Source organism: Oncorhynchus keta, chromosome 22 (genome assembly GCF_023373465.1).
Source record: "Oncorhynchus keta strain PuntledgeMale-10-30-2019 chromosome 22, Oket_V2, whole genome shotgun sequence".
Taxonomy (NCBI): domain Eukaryota; kingdom Metazoa; phylum Chordata; class Actinopteri; order Salmoniformes; family Salmonidae; genus Oncorhynchus; species Oncorhynchus keta.
This window is the reverse complement of record NC_068442.1, coordinates 28,659,183-28,679,045: the sequence shown is the minus strand read 5'-3', so window position 1 is coordinate 28,679,045 and position 19,863 is coordinate 28,659,183. Positions and strand designations below refer to the sequence as shown.

The 19,863-nt window shown below is 41.0% G+C and overlaps 1 protein-coding gene across 3 annotated transcripts in view; it reads left to right on the top strand.

Annotated features, from left to right (window-relative positions):
* Positions 1–1,721: 1,721 nt before the first annotated feature.
* Positions 1,722–19,863, top strand: part of LOC118401294 (CMP-N-acetylneuraminate-beta-galactosamide-alpha-2,3-sialyltransferase 2-like) — a 36,072-nt gene continuing 17,930 nt past the window's right edge. For all 3 annotated transcript variants that reach the window (XM_035798678.2, XM_052474992.1, XM_052474991.1), the window contains exon 1: positions 1,722–1,791. The gene's annotated coding sequence lies outside the window, so the exon portion shown is untranslated. The remainder of the gene's footprint in view (positions 1,792–19,863) is intronic.

Below are 19,863 nucleotides of genomic sequence, written 5' to 3'. Positions count from 1 at the left end.
TAGCAGCATACAGCTTTAAAACTTATTGTGGATCATTGGGACGCTAGCGTCCCATCTGGCCAACATCCAGTGAAATTGCAGAGCGCAAAATTCAAATTAAATTACTATAAATATTTAACTTTCATGAAATCACAAGTGCAATACTTCAAGATGAAGCTTAACTTGTTGTTAATCCAGCTGCCGTGCCAGATTTTAAAAAGGCTTTACAGCGAAAGCAAACCATGCGATTATCTGAGGACAGCACCTAGCACACAAATGCAAAAAAAAAATCATTTTCAACCAGGGAGTTGCGACACGGAAGTCAGAAATAGTGATATAATATATGCCTTACCCTTGAAGATCTTCTTCTGTTGGCACTCAACGGCCCCAGTTACATGACAAATTCTGTCCAAATCTACCAATTATATGCATATCCTAGCTTCTGGGCCTGAGTAGCAGGCAGTTTACTTTGGGCACGCTTTTCATCCGGACGTCAAAATACCGCCCCCTATCCCAAAGAAGTTAAGGCCACTCTATCCTCTACTGCTGGTTCCAGCTCCGTGACAATGCAGTTGGACAGTGAAGATGAAGAGGATTTCCTTGCCAATCTATGATTCATCATATCTACAGTATGTATGCAAGGAGTGGACTTTCTGGAACTGGCGGAGATACACAGCTGATGGTGGCAGTGTGTACTGCAGTGTGTGCGAAAACAGTGGGAATATCTGGAGGAAACCATTGAGCAGCTAGCCAGCCAAGCAGCACAACAACCTGGAGAGAGCTGAAGAGAGATGCTTAGCGCATACATCATTATTTGAGTTAAGTTGCTTGTTCAATAAGATAGCATATATACCTTGTCATTAGCCTGTACTTGTAATTGTTGATCATTTAGGTACCATGTTAACTAACTACCAATACACTGCTTAAAACTATCATGTTCAGAATGTGTAGGTTTACTAGTTAACAAAAAATAAAAAAATAAAATGTAATTGTGCAATAATGTGTAATTGTTCAATAATTCAATGTGTTGTGTTTAAAAATAAAAATGTGATCATATAAAAATGTGTTGTGTTTATATTACTTTTACAAATAAAAATATATGATAATAAACAAACAAATCTAAACTAACAAATGGCCAGTCAATTTGAGTAACGTTATATGTATTCTACGTAATGACGCAGTTTTACGTTATTACGCAATGACATCATAACGTCATTTAGCAACTTTTAGCAACAAATCGACCTGCCTCTTGCAACTTCCCCTGAAAATTAGTTGGCAACACTGCGTGTATGACCAGTAGGACTACAAATCCCAAAGCCCTTTTAGCGCGTTTGAGGAATGCAGGATGGGCTCATTTTTTCCGGGGATACCACTATGTATATACATACTACAGCCATCGGGGTTTCTTGCCATGACCGGTTTGAGTTGAGCTACGCGGTCCATCCTCGCTTTTAACACTGCCCGACCTGTCGAATTTAAGTCCGTGAAACCGCCTCCAAATCTGTTTTATTTTGCCTAGGCTTCATATCACAATATAGCCTCACATCTGGATTCGTCACAGCACAGGCTGAAACAGACATATCATCTCTCAATCTGATGCATTGTTGCGTAAAGTATAAATGCAGTTATATTCCGACAACCTGAGTGCACAGAGGCAAAAACATAGGCTAGATGTATAGGTAGATGCATAAAATAATTTAAATCATAATATATCTATATATATTTTTTTTTTTTTTTTTTTTGGGGAGCACAGCACACGTAAAGGGATTGCTTTCGAGTTTTATACACTGGCGAAATCAGAAGATTTACAAGGTAAGACTCAAGAATATTGTTTAAATTACATTTTCATTAGACTATACACTAGGCTGTTGTTGGGGATGAATAGCCTATATTTGTGAATGAATGGCGAGATGTTGGGTATATAGGCTAGTCTATTTCTATTGAATGCATCTGTTGTATCCCCCTGCTCCTGTTTGTTGGTCCCCTTACCGTCACTGGTCCCCCATACAGGAGGGAGATATCGCCTCTTTGTATATTGTTCTCAGTCCAGCTAGCACATAACGTTCTGAGGACCATGTTTCCTAAGGTTCGCACACGATCTAGCGTTCGTCTACCGATCGATTGTTCAGAGCGCTGTGTTTTAGGGACCACCCGCTGTAGACATCTAACTACCGACATTTTTCACCGGATTCTAAATGTAAAATCGGTGCGCAGTACTGTTGTCTACACTTGACACTTACATGCAACTTCTGCTGTCAGAATACGAATATTGCATTGAAAAGAATGCTTTAGACGCACCAAAGTCCCTTTTGTCGTCTGATTGTGTTCAGATCTGAGGTAGTCAGGGATGCATTATGTGAGGATTTATCCTCAGTCTGGACCGTAGGTGATTTTAGCATGTAAATCTTGGTGGGGCAACAAAAACAAGTGGGATGCATGCCAGCAAAGCCACTATACAGCACAACACTAAACAATACATTCATTCCACTATAACGGTGACAAACGGTGCCCACAAACTGTTAGGGCCTACATAAAGCTGTCCCAACAGCAGTCCCAACACCTTACCACTGCTACACCTGGCTATCAGCGGAGTCTTGTCTGGCAGCGAAGCAGTTCATTCTGCCTCATTTACTGTTTTTTTTAAAAAATAGCCGATATGGCTGACTTGCTTAAACAAGTGTGTTTTCTACTGACAATTGAGATGTACAAACTATAGCATAAGGGGACGACAAGCGGATAAGGGGCAATCGGTAGTTTAGATTAAGACAGTAATGAGCGTGCTAGGACGGACGTAGTCAATATAACCATTTGTTCAGCACATTTGAAATGTATAGTGACAGAATTCAGAACATGGACCGTTCTTACAGTGTAATCCCTGTACAACAAGTCAGAACCGTAGGAAAAATAAAGGGGGCATATAAGCAGTGGTCCTTCATGGGCAAATTTTGTCATCAAACTTTGTCATCAAAGTCTGGCATTCTCTGCATTTTATGGTGCTTTCAAGACAACTGGGAACTTGGGGAAGAAAAAGGTTGAATCATGATGGCGTCAGTGATCTTCAGGTCGTAGCTTTAGAAAGAGACCCGAGTCCCGAATTTACAATTCCGAGTTGTATTGAAAGTTAAAAATGTATTTTCCCAGTCATGGCTCATTTTTCCTGAGTTCCCAGTTGTCTTGAACTCACTAAATTCAGATTTTGCAGTTGTGAGATAAGTTGTTTTGAGCGTGGCACAAATCATGCTTTGACAGCATGGCCAATGTTGAATGTTTATCATTTTAAACAAAGAAAAGATACCCTTAATCTTATACTTGGGACCACACAGCCACTCCACTGAATAGCAAGCTAATGGTTGCTTTGCAATGCTTGCAGTTAGCCACTGATTCCTTCCAAACCACTCATTGTTGAATTTCAATTTCCAACTTGTTGTGTAATGTTTATGTCCAATCGCCGATGAGCACCGAAATGTTTTATCTATAATTTCTCTTAATTATTTATCTTCGTATGACAAGGATTAAAAAGGATTTGCCAGTAGATTGTCGACTTGATTCTTGATCAAATCAAATCAAATCAAATCAAATTTATTTATATAGCCCTTCGTACATCAGCTGATATCTCAAAGTGCTGTACAGAAACCCAGCCTAAAACCCCAAACAGCAAACAATGCAGGTGTAAAAGCACGGTGGCTAGGAAAAACTCCCTAGAAAGGCCAAAACCTAGGAAGAAACCTAGAGAGGAACCGGGCTATGTGGGGTGGCCAGTCCTCTTCTGGCTGTGCCGGGTAGAGATTATAACAGAACATGACCAAGATGTTCAAATGTTCATAAATGACCAGCATGGTCGAATAATAATAAGGCAGAACAGTTGAAACTGGAGCAGCAGCAGTCAGGTGGAATGGGGACAGCAAGGAGCCATCATGTCAGGTAGTCCTGGGGCACTGTCCTAGGGCTCAGGTCCTCCGAGAGAGAGAGAAAGAAAGAGAGAATTAGAGAGAGCATATGTGGGGTGGCCAGTCCTCTTTGGCTGTGCCGGGTGGAGATTATAACAGAACGTGGCCAAGATGTTCAAATGTTCATAAATGACCCAGCATGGTTGAATAATAGTAAGGCAGAACAGTTGAAACTGGAGCAGGAGCATGGCCAGGTGGACTGGGGACAGCAAGGAGTCCTCATGTCAGGTAGTCCTGGGACATGGTCCTAGGGCCCAGGCCAGTTGAAACTGGAGCAGCAGCATGGCCAGGTGGACTGGGGACAGCAAGGAGTCATCATGTCAGGTAGTCCTGGGGCATGGTCCTAGGGCTCAGGTCCTCCGAGAGAGAGAAAGAAAGAGAGAAGGAGAGAATTAGAGAACGCACACTTAGATTCACACAGGACACCGAATAGGACAGGAGAAGTACTCCAGATATAACAAACTGACCCTAGCCCCCCGACACATAAACTACTGCAGCATAAATACTGGAGGCTGATGACTGCTAGCTAAGATTTTGAAAGTATGATGTTGACATGATGAGTCCAATCAAAGCTACTGTAGATATAATGTGATTTTGATGTCATTTTATCTGTGGCCAATGACCTTGAGTCTTCTTGGATAGGCACTTCTAATGTAACTATGTTAGTACCCAAGGGGCGTTAATTTTCTAGCTCTACCCTTAGACTTGGCGGTGGTGTCCCCATGAGTGACAGAACACTGAGCCAATCAGGGTGCAACACTGTATTTACTGCTGGCTTGCATTTTAGAGCTGCCTTACTCAAGAAAACAAAAAAGAGACCATGTTTGTATGTGGCTTTATTAACTCAATGATATATATATATTTTTGTACATTGTTTGCAAACTGATATGTGACACACATGAATGCCAAAATAACATGCAAAGTTTGTTAGAGAGCATTTGGATGATCCAGAAGAAGATTGGGAGAATGTCATATGGTCAGATGAAACCAAAATAGACCTTTTTGGTAAAAACTAAACTCGTCGTGTTTGGAGGACAAAGAATGCTGAGTTGCATCCAAAGAACACCATACCTACTGTGAAGTATAGGGGTGGAAACATCATGCTTTGGGGCTGTTTTTGTGCAAAGGGACCAGGATGACTGATCCGTGTAAAGGAAAGAATGAATGGGGCCATGTATCGTGAGATTTTGAGTGAAAACCTCCTTCCATCAGCAAGGGCATTGAAGATGAAACGTGGCTGGGTCTTTCAGCATGACAATGATCCCAAACACACTGCCCGGGCAATGAAGGAGTGGCTTCGTAAGAAGCATTTCAAGGTCCTGGAGTGGCCTAGCCTGTCTCCAGATCTCAACCCCATAGAAAATCTTTGGAGGGAGTTGAAAGTCTGTGTTGCCCAGCAACAGCCCCAAAACATCACTGCTCTAAAGGAGATCTGCATGGAGGAATGGGCCAAAACAAATTCCACCATAGTTTGCAAATAAATTCATAAAAAATCCTACAATGTGATTTTCTAGATTTTTTTTTCTCATTTTGTCAGTCATAGTTGAAGTGTACCTATGATGAACATTACAGGCCTCTCTCATATTTTTAAGTGGGAGAACTTGCAAACCGGCAGGGAGATGAGGTACAGGAGAACAATCACTAAAATGTTACATCTGATAATGTTGTCAAAGGCCATCAAATCAGATATAGAACATGTAAAAGTTGGTGCGTAGGGAAAGGAAAATGAATGATATTCGTGGTTAATATAGTAGGGTCAAGATACTGAAAATGGAGGCGCTAAATGGAGGTAAGGTGAGATGCCATATCCCTGGCAGTAGGGCGAAAGTGAGAGGGGTGATTGCTGATTGCGGGAGTTCTGATGGAGGTGTCAATGGGGGAGTGTGAGGGAGGTGACTGGGGGGAAAGTGGATGATGCGAGGCAAATGAGCAGTAAGAAAAGAGGGTGGAGTAGAAAGAACTATGGCGCTGTTACAGTTTGAAGGGAGTTTGAAGGGAATCTTCTGAGACGAGTACATCTAGGATTTTTCAGCTTTTATGTTAGGGAGTTTGTGCCGGTGCAGAGATGTTGTGCGGAGTGTGGGGGGGCCACATGATTATGGCAGGTGTGGGGTGGAGGCCAAGGCAAGATACTTTAACTGCGGGGGGGATATAGTGAGGTACAGAGATCACAAACAAGGAAACGTATGCGGAAGCAGCACCGCGAGTTCAGCGGACACAACCTTTTAGGAAATTGATGCACCAGCCTCCAATGGAAGGGGGAGATTATTGAGTCGTACGAACTGGGGTCTTCAAGACATGTGACCATCAGTGTGCGGTCACAGAATAATTGTTGGTGGTGAACTGGGTTGACTTCTTGAAGTTCATGTGTAGTGTGATGAATATGAGTGATCAGGTTAAGAAGAAGTCTACACACATAGTGGTATGCGTGGCCAAAGATTTCCTGGGAATTACAGAAGCAACTGAAGTAATGATGCATGAGATGTTAAATCAGCCAAGAGGTGATGGTTTGGAACAACCTATTGAGGTCCTTCAATTGAACACTACAAGCGTAAAAGCTAACGGGCAGGAGTTTAAGAAGTTTGTATATGATATGGATGTAGCACCAGATGTAGTGTGTGTACAAGAGACATGGCTCAAACCTCAACTGAAGTTTGTGAATCTGGGATTCAGTTTGGTACAGTGTGATAGAATTGGAGGGGTCAGGTGTGGCTTGTTCTACGTTTGTTACAGAGGGGGTGGAATACAGTGTATTGGAGATAGAAATATGTAGGAATAGAGTTATTTTCTATAACCCCTCCAAACGTCTCATGTTAGCACATTTAGACGGGATTGATAGGATGTGTAGGGGTAGGAAGGTAATATGGTGTGGTGATTTTAATGCCCATAATGAAATCTGGGGAAGTAAATATAAAGAACAATGGAAGTATAGTTGAAGGATTTATGGATAACGGGGGATTAGTATGTGTTAATGATGGGAGGGGGACAGAGTCATGCTTGGACTTGACATTGGTATCTGCAGTGGTGGCAGGGTGGTGTGAATGGGAAGAGAAACCACCGGCTAGGACACCAAATAAAGGGAATTCTTCCCCTACCCCCAGTGGTCTTAGCCCACAGACCCAACAGGAAGTGCTTGGGGAGAGGCCATTCGCCACCATCTGTGCTGTGGAAAGGAATGAGTTCATATTGTCTTTGAAATTTAGTTTTCCTCTCGTAACCTTACCTGCTTCTTCTGGGCCTCTACTGTGGGCCTGCATTGGTCCTGTTGGCTGGGGACGGTCCCTGGATACGCCTAGATCATTACTGGCCAGCAGGAGGCAGACAACGGTCCCTACTATCACGGTGAGACCAATCCAGAAGTAGGTCCTTTTGCATTCACCAATGTTCCTTGCCATTCTGATTTCTTGGTTCTGTTCAGTGGGATGCGTGTATCCATGTATCTCATTCTGCTACCTTGACAGCAGAGGATGTGGTCAGGAGCACCTGGTATGGTCCCTTCCACCTGAAGTCTTTCCAACTTTTTCTTCAAAGATCCTGGCTTCCAGTTGAAGCTCGCATCCGCTACAAGACCATGGTGCTTGCCTACGGAGCTGTGAGGGGAACGGCACCTCAGTACCTCCAGGCTCTGATCAGGCCCTACACCCAAACAAGGGCACTGCGTTCATCCACCTCTGGCCTGCTCGCCTCCCTACCACTGAGGAAGTACAGTTCCCGCTCAGCCCAGTCAAAACTGTTCGCTGCTCTGGCCCCCCAATGGTGGAACAAACTCCCTCACGACGCCAGGACAGCGGAGTCAATCACCACCTTCCGGAGACACCTGAAACCCCACCTCTTTAAGGAATACCTAGGATAGGATAAAGTAATCCTTCTCACCCCCCCTTAAAAGATTTAGATGCACTATTGTAAAGTGGCTGTTCCACTGGATGTCATAAGGTGAATGCACCAATTTGTAAGTCACTCTGGATAAGAGCGTCTGCTAAATGACTTAAATGTAAATGTAAATGTAGTCCATTTCTCTGTTTGGTTTCCAAATTTCTGACTCATAATTTTCACAAGGGGCCCGAGGTTTAGAGCGACCTGTATTTTCATTCTTAGTACAACATGTCTCCATTCTCTCGCTTAGTTCCCTATCTTGAAACAGGCACACTTTAACTATAATCAGCATTACTGTAAAATACAGTCGTACCTCCCTAAAAAACAGCATTATTGGTCCATATCAATATTACATTTTGTGTTTCTGTAGTTACTCTTACTTTTATAATACAGGGGCTTGTTTAGATATACGTTTCTCCCATTCTTCTCTGCAGATCCTCTCAAGCTCTGTCAGGTTGGATGGGGACAGTTCAATCGAGTTCAAGTCCGGGCTTTGATTGGGCTGCTCAGGGACATTCAGAGACTTGTCCAGAAGCCACTCCTGCATTGTCTTGGCTGCGTGCTTAGGGTCCTTGCCAAGACAATGCAGGAGTGACTTCCGGACAATTCTCTGAATGTCGTTGAGTGGCCCAGCCAGAGTCCAGACTTGAACCCGGTTGAACATCTCTGGAGACATCTGAAAATAGCTGAGCAGCGACGCTCCCCATCCAACCTTACAGAGCCCTTTAGCTCTTGGAGTCCCATGCAGGAAAAGTTAGACTAGAATAGCTTTTGGACATTATGGAATTATTTTAGTGTTTCTTATACCAATAGACTATTCGAAGAGGAACGCAAGCGCTTGTTTGCTGAATATTATGAACTATAGCAGCCAGTAGAACTCACGGGTAGTGTGAAAGAAGGGCAAATGCGTGATGGCGGTAGGCTATAGCGGTTATTTATTCAGACCCATAACCATTCAATCTTCATGAAGAGAAGTGAAAGCCTTCTGCATCTAATTCTACACCTATTGTTACGGATACAGTTATCCTGTGTCTGTGTGTATCCTGTGTGTGTTTCTTTTCTCTCCTTCTCCCCTCACAGGTGAAAATCATCACTCCCCAATCAATCATCAATCAGAAGACACACCTCCTCCTATTTCCTGACCTATTACAGTTCCTTCCCCATGGTTTAAAAACCCCATCATTTGTTTGTTCTAGAGCTCAGCTCAGCTCAATCTCTCTGTAAATGCCATGTCTGTAGGTCTCTGTGTTTCACTCTCGCTTTGTGTCTTAACCTCTCTTTTGTTTAAAGCACTTCATAGCACTTTGTCATCACCTGTGAGTATTATTTTTGGTTATGGTATTTGTTTGTTGCTGGTGGGAAAAGGGGGAAACCAAGACAAGTCGCCCATGGGCATACACTACCCGTAGGTGAACTTTGTTAAATACACTAGTTAGAACTGGGTGGACCACCCACTGTATTTTTGGTTAGTTAGTTAGCTGTTGTTAAAGTAGGCTAGTCTAGCTTAGGGGTGTGTTTTTGTATACTTGTTGTTTCTTTCCTTGGGTCCAGCTCAGCCCCTTTTCCTGCTCCCCCCCATTACCGTGTGTTTATAAATAAACCTAGAGTTTGACGGTAGATTTCTGTTGTCGTGGTTATTTCGTTCACACTTTTACTTTGTCACAATAATAATTTGCATGAAATATGTTACGGGTCTCATTACCATCCCCCCTAGACCGTCGGGCCAAAAGGGATTCGTAACACCTATATTATTCAAGGATGTCATTAGAATTATGAAGATAAGGACAAGGAAACTGATTTAATTTAACTGATGAAGCAACAATAGAGAGAGAAAGAGGAGGTAGGCTATAAAAACATTAGAGGAAATATTATGAAAGGTATATATGCCTCAGCCTACTAATTATACAAATAGGCCCTATTATTTTTCTAAAATCAAATGCGCTATACTTATAACTTTGTAGGCCTCATGTGCTGCACCAGAATCTCATGTTCTCTCCCTGCTTTATCATGTTTGAACGATGTGCCAAATTCTAGTCCATATAATACAATACAGTAATACAGTTCACACTCAAAAAGATGAGCCTACTGGAGCTATTTTAATTTATTTACCCAAGAGAGCATATAGCTAGCTGCATCTATGGTCTTTTATGTTTTTCTTTCATGCGTAATGTGCAGTAGCCTATATCATATAGCTATTAATTGGATAACGGCAAAAATCATTTGGCCTTTTTTGCGCTTGGGCTCATGAAATGTCTATTGTAGGGCTCATGAAATGTATGTCTCAGGCTCAGGTTGCATCAGGCATGAATTTTCGATCAAAGCTCTAATCAAATCCAGCCTATTTAAATGCTTTTGAATAACACTTCCGGTTTTGGTGGGAAATACCGGGTTACCCAGGAGAAAAGTGATTTATTCTCTAATATTTCTTAGATACCTGGAAAATATTCAACCCTCGTCAGAACCTAGGCATCCTGCTCAATGGTCCAGATTGTCTAAAAGACTGGCTATATTTGCCAAACCCTGTTTACTTTGGACACCGTTTCATGTAGTCTTATACTCCCTCAAATAATGTTTACAACAAACAGTTATGTTGAATTTACACTGAACAAAAAATATAAACACAACAATTTCAAAGATTATACTTCATATTAGTTATAGTTCATATAAGGAAATCAGTTCAATTGAAATAAATTCATTAGACCCTAATCTATGTATATCACATGACTGGGAATACAGATATGCATCTGTTGGTCACAGATACCTTCTTTTTTTTAAAGTAGGGGCGTGGATCAGAAAACCAGTCAATATCTGGTGTGACCACCATTTGCCTCATGCAGCGACACTTCTCCTTCGCATATAGTTGATCAGGCTCTTTGTGGCCTGTGGAATGTTGTCCCACCCCTCTTCAATGGCTGTGCAACTTTTGATGATATTAGCGGGAACTGGAACACACTGTCGTATACGTCGATCCAGAGCATCCCAAACTTGCTCAATGGGTGACATGTCTGGTGAGTATACAGGCCATGCAAGAACTGGGACATTTTTCAGCTTCCAGGAATTGTGTTTTTCACGGGTCAGTGGCCATCCAAAGTTGAGAATTTGCCCACTGTTGTCAGTTACTACTCCGGACTGCAGTCAGGTCAAGACTCTGGTGAGGATGACGAGCGAGCAGATGAGCTTCTCTGAGACGGTTTCTGACAGCTTTTGCAGAAATTCTTTGGTTGTTCAAACCCACAATTTCATCAGTTGTCCGGGGGTCTGGATTCAGACAATCCTGCCGGTGAAGAAGCCAGATGTAGAGGTCCTTGGCTGGCGTGGTTACACGTGGTCTGCGGTTGTGAGGCCAGCTGGACATACTACCAAATTCTCTAAAACAATCTTGGAGGTGGCTTATGGTAGAGAAATTAACATTAAATTATCTGGCAACAGCTCTGTTGGACATTTCTGCAGTCAGCATGCCAACTGTGTTGTGTGACAGAACTGCACATTTTAGAGTGGCCCTGTGTAATGATCATGCTGTTTAATCAGCTAATCAGCTTCTTTATATGCCACACCTGTCAGGTGGATGGATTATTTTGGAGTTGCAGGTAGCCTAGTGGTTAGAGCATTGGGCTTGAAACTGAAAGGTTGCTGGATCGAATCCCCGAGCTGACAAGGTAAAACTCTGTTGTTCTGTCCCTGCACAAGGACGTTAACCCACTGTTCCACGTTAGGCCGTCATTGTAAATAAGAATTTGTTCTTAACTGACTTGCCTAGTTAAATAAAATAAAGGAGAAAGGAGCAAAGGAGAAATGCTCACTAACAGGGATGTAAACCAAATTTGAGCTAAATAAGCTTTTGTGATTTTGGAACATTTCTGGAATCTTGTATTTCAGCTCATGAAACATGGGACTAACACTTTACATGTTGTGTTTATATTAGAGGTCGACCGATTTTATGATTTTTAACTCCGATACCGGTACCGATTGTTGGAGGTCACACAAAAAAGCCGTTACCGATCAATCGGATAATTTTTAAATATATATTTGCAATAGTTACAACAATACTGAAATAACACTTTTATTTTAATTTAATACATCAAGAAAATGTATTTAGTCTCAAATAAATAATGAAACGTGTTCCATTTGATTTAAATAATGCAAAAACAGTGTTGGAGAAGAAAGTAAAAGTAAGAAAGCTAACTTTAAGTTATGAACATATGAAAGCTGGTGGTTCCTTTTAACATGACTCTTCAATATTCCCAGGTAAGAAGTTTTAGGTTGTAGTTATTATAGGACTATTTCTCTCTATACCATTTGTATTTCATATACCTTTGACTATTGGATGTTCTTATAGGCACTATAGTATTACCAGCCTAATCTCGGGAGTTGATAGGCATGAAGTCATAAACAGCGCAATGCTTGAAGCACAGCGAAGAGCTGCTGACAAATGCAGGAATGTGCTGTTTGAATGAATGCTTACTAGCCTTCTGCTGCCTACCACCGCTCAGTCAGACTGCTCTATCAAATATCAAATCATAAACCTAATTATAATATAACACACAGAAATACGAGCCTTAGGTCATTAATATGGTAAAATCTGGAAACTAATATTAGGCAATATTAACAGGCAATATTAACTAAATATGCAGGTTTAAAATATATACATGTGTATTGATTTTAAGAAAGGCATTGATGTTTATGGTTAAATACACATTGGTGCAACGGCAGTGCTTTTTTCGCAAATGCGCTTGTTAAATCAACACCCGTTTGGGCTGTGAAGTAGGCTGTGATTCAATGGTAAATTAACCGCATTGATTATATGCAACGCAGGATAAACTAGATAAACTAGTAATATCATCAACTCTGTGTAGTTAACTAGTGATTATGTTAAGATCAATTTAATGCGAGCTAGCTACTTACCTTGGCTCTTGCTGCACTTGCGTAAAAGGTGGTCAGCCTGCCACGCAGTCTCCTTGTGGAGTGCAATGTAATCGGCCGATTACGATTGTTATGAAAACTTGAAATTGACCCTAATTAATCGGCCGTTTCGATTAATCGGTCAACCTGATTAATTAATGATTTCACCTGACATGCATTTGCCTCAGCCTAATTAATAAACTCTACTCTCACTGGTATGAATTGTGATTATGGGACCGACAGAATGTAGGAGTCATTCTGCCCATGGTTTGTTGGAATAGATTGGATAAGAGACGCAATGAGTCAGTTTGAGTGTCCTCATTCACCAACATATTGCTGAGGTCTCGGTGCAAATTCAATGTCCTGTTTTAGGACTATAATGTCGGTGGCAATGCTGGGTAATAGTGGCGAGGCAGCGGTAGCCTAGTTTTAAAAGCATTGTGCCAGTAACCAAATGGTCGCTGGTTTGAATACCCGAACCGGCAAGCTGGAAAAATCTGCCGTTCTACCTTTGAGCAATGCAGTTTAACAACAACTGCTCCCCAGGCGCTAATTGATGCAGCCCCCCGCACCTCTTCGATTCTAAATGCGGAAGATACATTTTGGTTGAATGCAACAGATTAGGAATCCCCCTTCCCTTCCCTAAATATTTCCCAGGATCTATAAAGCATCCAGCTGTCTTAAAGGACTACTAACTGTGTAACCATGTATAAACCTTGCTGATACAAAATTACACCATTTTTTATCAATAACAATGATTTTTAAAGTACATGCTAATATTTAACTCTCTCTATAATAAAACATTTAAAACCCACTTAAAGGGTACCTTAATTTAGTGTTACAGATTTTTCCGATCCACTATAGAGGACATTTTGAAACATTTTGTATGGGGCTAGACATGTAGCCCACTCTGAAGTAAAATCCAATTGAGCTCAACAAACATTCATACATTTTATAGTTAACTAGGTTAATACGCTAACCAGGGAATTCAAACTGCGTGCAGAAGTCCTATAGACACAGCTCTAACTAGATTACTCACTTCTAAGGCCATACAGAGTGCTGTCAAAGTGGGTTCATGTAAGGAGCATCCTCCTTTACAACATCAAATAGGTTACTTCACTCAATGATTCAATTCCAAAGCAACCTACTGTAACGTCCTTGTGCGCAAGGACCACTAAGTTTGCCGTAAATAGGCTGATTGCCATGTAGATAGATCGGTGTGACATATAGAGAGGAAGATATTGTATGTTGATGTTGGGCTCGATTAGAAAACATGCTGGCCAAGGCAAACCGTGGCGGGATGCATAGCTATCTGGATTTGAAGTTGGACTGGGACATCCAACCTTACTCCACTTTTTGAAGCAAAAAGGAGCACGTATATGCCCATGTTCTTCAAAGAAGGGCTTCCAGTGTGTGTGGTGTGTATGTTCGCTCTGCTACTGCCGTTACTGGCTCTGGATTCCTAACAGATGGGAAAGTCTCCGGGTAGACACAGGCATCACAGAAAATGTGATGGCTTTGTGCAGTCAGGCTTTTGATCTTGTCAGTAACAAGTTTCTCCTCACCTGGGAAATTTGGTGTGTACTCAACCCTTGCAGAAGTAAAGACGCTTCCTGAATCTAATATTCCATTTCTTCCACACACACTTTTTATTTGAGGGGGGCTTCAGACCTTGATATCTACCCCATCTTGTAGCCTACCACCGTTTCCCTTTTCATTGGGTAATTGCTACTGCTACTAATACATCAAATCAATGTTTATTGGTCGCATACACAGTTTAGCAGATTTTATAGTGGGTGTAGTGAAGTGTTTTACTGCTCTTAACGGTACAGTAAAATGTTAAGCAAGTACAAAAATAATAACTTTTCAGAATGAATCCAATTAACAACCCAAATAACGCTATCAGTAATCCAAGTACAATCTGTTTATGTACACAACAACAACAACAACACTAAGAATATGTACAGCAGTAGATATATTACAGTGATCTATGTCAATAATCCAGTATATAAACATGCAATGTGTATAAACAGTTTATCAAAATGCAATGTACAGTAGTAGATATATTAGAGTGAGCTATTTGAAGAATACAGTATATAAATACAGTGTGAAATAACTTCTAAAAGAAACAGGAAGTGTTTAGTGTGTATGTAGCCCTTTACACTCAAACCCGTATAAGGGTTGAAAATGGCAGATTTGGGCACTGAGAAACGCCTAAATTGGACTGTTTTTGATGTTCAGTTACAAGAAGACATGGCGTCATACACTTGGTTGTTCTGAACAGAATGAGCCTATCCTTGTCTATTGTGAAGAAAATCGAAACATACACCTGAACGCACTCATGACTCCTTTCTGTGCGCACCAAAATTACGATCTGTTTGCCTTTTGAAAGCTTAACACTGTAAGATCGCATATTATAACAGCTTGTCATGCTGGCAATAGAACACAAATGTCCATTGAAATGATACTGAGCAAAAATATGAACGCAACATGTAAAAAAAAATATATAAATGCAACAGAAATGTTCCATACGCACAAAAAAAAGCTTACTTCTGTCAAACTTTGTGCACATATTTGTTTACATCCCTGTTAGTTTTACGCTTTCTTTTTGCCTAGATAATCTATCCACCTGACAGGTGTGGCATATCAAAAAGCTGAATAATCATCATGATCATGACACAGGTGCACCTTGAGCTGGGGACAATAAAAGGCCACTCTAAAATGTGCAGTTTTGTCATACAACAACATGCCACAGATGTCTCAAGTTTTGAGGGAGAGTGCAATTGGCATGATGATTGCAGGAATGTCCACCAGAGCGGTTACCAGAGAATGTAATGTTCATTTCTCTACCATAAGCCACCTCCAACTTAATTTTTGAGAATTTGTCAGTACGTCCAACCAGCCTCAGAACTGTAGACTATGTGTAACCATGCCAGCCCAGGACCTCCACATACATCCGGCTTCTAAGATGGCTAGCCAGCTAAATTAGCTAGCCATCTAGCTAAGCTAATTGAATCTGCATGCACTTTTATAATGTCCTACAGTTACAAATAACAACACTTCCATTCAAAGTATTAAATAGCATCCTACCTGTTGGCTCTAGTTCATTGTAGCATATACTTCTCATTTAACTTTTAATTATTCAATCATTTTAATCCCATCTTCCATTGATTAGATAATCTCATAATTTGCTTTGCTACACAAGGAGAGTCTATGATTGTATTATACAATGGGTGGGTCTAATCCTGGATGCTGATTGGTTAAAACCACATTCCAGCCGGTGTCTTTTCCTCAAATTACCACCGGTTGAAGCTATGATGTTGAAATGCTTATTTACTTTGTTACAGCTCACTGCGCAATCCACTGTCATCAGCCCAGCCAGGCAGTTTTTATATTTGATCTCCACTATGAAAAGCATCTAGCCATTATCTCCCATTTCTTTCAGATTGGCATTTAAATTTCAACAGAAATGATTTTTATAAACTTTGCTCTCTGTCTCTCCGTCATTTGCAACATTGTTTCAATATTCAAATTCGATCTCCAGCTGTCCCATAGTAATGAACGTGTTGGGAGTCGGGCCACTCCAAATTATGAATCAGCTGGCATCGTTTTTTGGATATATAAACAAAGAAAAGTCAATAGAAAACAGGTCAAAACGAAACTAAATGCAGCTAGTTTGCTGTCTTTCCAGGTTCAGTTTGAAGTGATTGTGTTAGCTGTGTTGTTGGCTATGTCCTTAGAACAACAGTGTCTTGACAATAGAGCACATTGTCTATTCCAGGCAAAATCGCGCATCATAGCTCATTGTTATGGACGTATCCAAATAAATAGAAAATAGAAAACAGCTTAAACAAACGCAAATGCAGATACTTTGCTGTTATTCTGGCTGAACTGTTTGACGTGACTGTAAGTTAGCCGTTGTTGGCTAGCTTAACCGAACCGATAGACCAGCCGGCTTGGGTTGCAACCCCAGATTTGTCTCGGGACTATATCTTGTGGAAGGATGAAATAATATGAATAAATTCAACAATATAACGTTTTTAATGAAAATATGTAAATCATTATTTGAATATGTTGGTAACCTGTTGTATGAAAGTGATAATGCCCTCGAAGCCGGTGTTTGGAGGATATATTGGCACGGTAAAAAAGGAATAGCCTACAATGTTTTGTCAACTCAGATTTACTCACGAGGCAATGGCAAACAACATAGCATAGGCATTTTTATTATTTAAAATATATTTATTATATATTAATTCGGGTTCACAGTGCAGACCGAACCAAGGTCCTCGTACCGAACGCTTTTGTACCAAACCGAGGTCCTCGTATCGAAGGGTTTGGTACGAATGCATGTACCGTTATAGCCTTAATACTTATGCATATGCTTACCATATTCCTTCTGTAAGAAACATTTACATTTAGCCTGATCCATTTAGGCCAATTCCCATAAGTGGAAAGGGTTAATGTCTCTATACATGGGACAGCTTTGGCTGTGAGTATTATTATTTGACCCTGCTGGTCATCTATGAACGTTTGAACATCATGGCCATGTTCTGTTATAATCTCAACCCCGGAACAGCCAGAATTGCATCTGCATTGCTTGCTGTTTGGTGTTTTAGGCTTGGTTTCTGTATAGCACTTTGTGACATCGGCTGATATAAAAAAGGCTTTATAAATCAATTTGACTTGATTGATTGTGTGTATTCGAGGTCGACCGATTAATTAGGACCGATTTTCAAGTTTTCATAACAATCGGAAATCTGTATTTAAAAAAACATTTTTTGCACCTTTTATTTAATATTTATTTAACTAGGTAAGTCAGTTAAGAACACATTCTTATTTTCAATGATGGCCTAAGAACGGTGGGTTAACTGCCTCGCTCAGGGGCAGAACGACAAATTTTCACCTTGTCAGCTCGGGAGATTCAATCTTGCAACCTTACAGTTAACTAGTCCAACGCTCTAACCACCTGCCTCTCATTGCACTCCACGAGGAGACTGCCTGTTACGCAAATGCAGTAAGCCAAGGTAAGTTGCTAGCTAGTATTAAACTTATCTTATAAAAAACATTCAATCAATAAATCATAATCACTAGTTAACTACACATGGTTGATGATATTACTAGTTTATCTAGCATGTCCTGTGTTGCATATAATCGATGCGGTGCGTATCGTTGCTCCAATGTGTACCTAACCATAAACATCAATGCCTTTCTTAAAATCAATACACAGAGGTATATATTTTTAAACCTGCATATTTAGCTAAAAGAAATCCAGGTTAGCAGGCAATATTAACCAGGTGAAATTGTGTCACTTCTCTTGCGTTCATTGCACGCAGTGCATATGCAACAGTTTGGGCTGCCTAATTTGCCACCAGCTTTCATATGTTCTCATGTTCTGAGCAAGGAACTTAAACGTTAGCTTTCTTACATGGCACATATTGCACTTTTACTTTCTTCTCCAACACTTTGTTTTTGCATTATTTAAACCAATTTGAACCTTTTTCATTATTTATGAGGCTAAATTGATTTTATTGATGTATTATATTACGTTAAAATAAGTGTTCATTCAGTATTGTTGTAATTGTCATTATTACAAATAAATACATTTTAAAAATCGTCCGATTAATCGGTATTGGCCTTTGCTGGTCCTCCGGTATCGGCATCGGCATTGAAAAATCATAATCGGTCGAGTGTGTATGTGCTTGTGTTTGTGAGCATGGGCATATGTGTGTATGTGAGTATATGTGAGTACAGGAGTCTTCTGGTTTGTTCCGGTGGCATCCCTAAAGATGACGCCTGATGGCATCTGATGGTCCCAAAGAAACGTTGTTTCATTACACATCATTGCAGAGTTAGCAAGCCCATTAAGACCCTTATTGGTGAACTACTGATCCATGCACAGCTCTTTGTCTGTTGGCAAGGTACGGATACCTACAAACAGTGTATGAGGTGTGTGTGTGAGTTTTGTGACTTTATCTTTGTCTCTTACTACAGGAGATGTTGTGATGGCTGTTCAAGAGTCTGATGGCCTGGAGATTGAAACTGTTTTTCAGTCATTCAATCCCGGTTTTGATGCACTTGTGCATTCTGAAATATTCAGGCCCCTTCCCTTTTTCCACATTTTGTGATGTTACAGCTTTATTCTAAAATGTGTTAAATTAAATTGTTTACTCATCAATCACAACACACAATAACCCATAATGACAAAACAAAAACAGGTTTTTAGAAAATGTTGCAAATGTATTAAAAATTAAAAACAAATATGTTATTTACATAAGTATTCTGACCCTTTGCTATGAGACTCGGAATTGAGCTCAGGTGCATCGTGTTTCCATTGATCATCCTTGAGATGTTTCTACAACTTGATTGGAGTCCACCTGTTGTAAATCCAATAGTCCTTGTGCCCAAGAAAGCGAAGGTAACCTGCCTAAATGCTACCACCCCATATCACTCATGTAGGTAGCCATGAAGTGCTTTGAAAGGTTGGTCATGGCTCACATCAACACCATCATACCAGAGACCCTAGACCCATTCGCATACCGCCACAACAGATCCACAGATGAGGCAATCTCAATCGCACTCCACACTGCCCTTTCCCACCTGGACAAAAGGAACACTTATGTGAGAATGCTGGTCTTTGACTACAGCTTAGCGTTCAACACCATAGTGCCCACAAATCTCATCACTAAGCTAAGGACCCCGGGACTAAACACCTCCCTTTGTAACTGGATTCTGGACTTTCTGACGGGCCGCCCCTATGTGGTAAGGGTTAGTAACAACACATCTGCCACATTGATCCTCAACACGGGGTCCCCTCAGGGTTGCATGCTTAGTCTCCTCCTGTACTCCCTGTTCACCCATGACTGCATGGCCAAGTACGACTCCAAAACCATCATTAAGTTTGCTGACGACGCAATGGTGGTAGACCTGGCAGTGTGGTGCCAGGACAACAACCTCTCCCTCAACTTGAGCAAGACAAAGGAGATGATCGTGGACTTCAGGAAGAGGAGGGCCAAACACATCCCTATTCACATCGAAGGGCTGTAGTGGTGCTGGTGGAGAGTTTCAAGTTTCTTGGTGTCAACATCACCAACAAACTATCAAGGAAATCAACACCAGGAAAGTCATGAAGCGGGCACAACAAGGGCAATACGGAGGGTAGTCCATT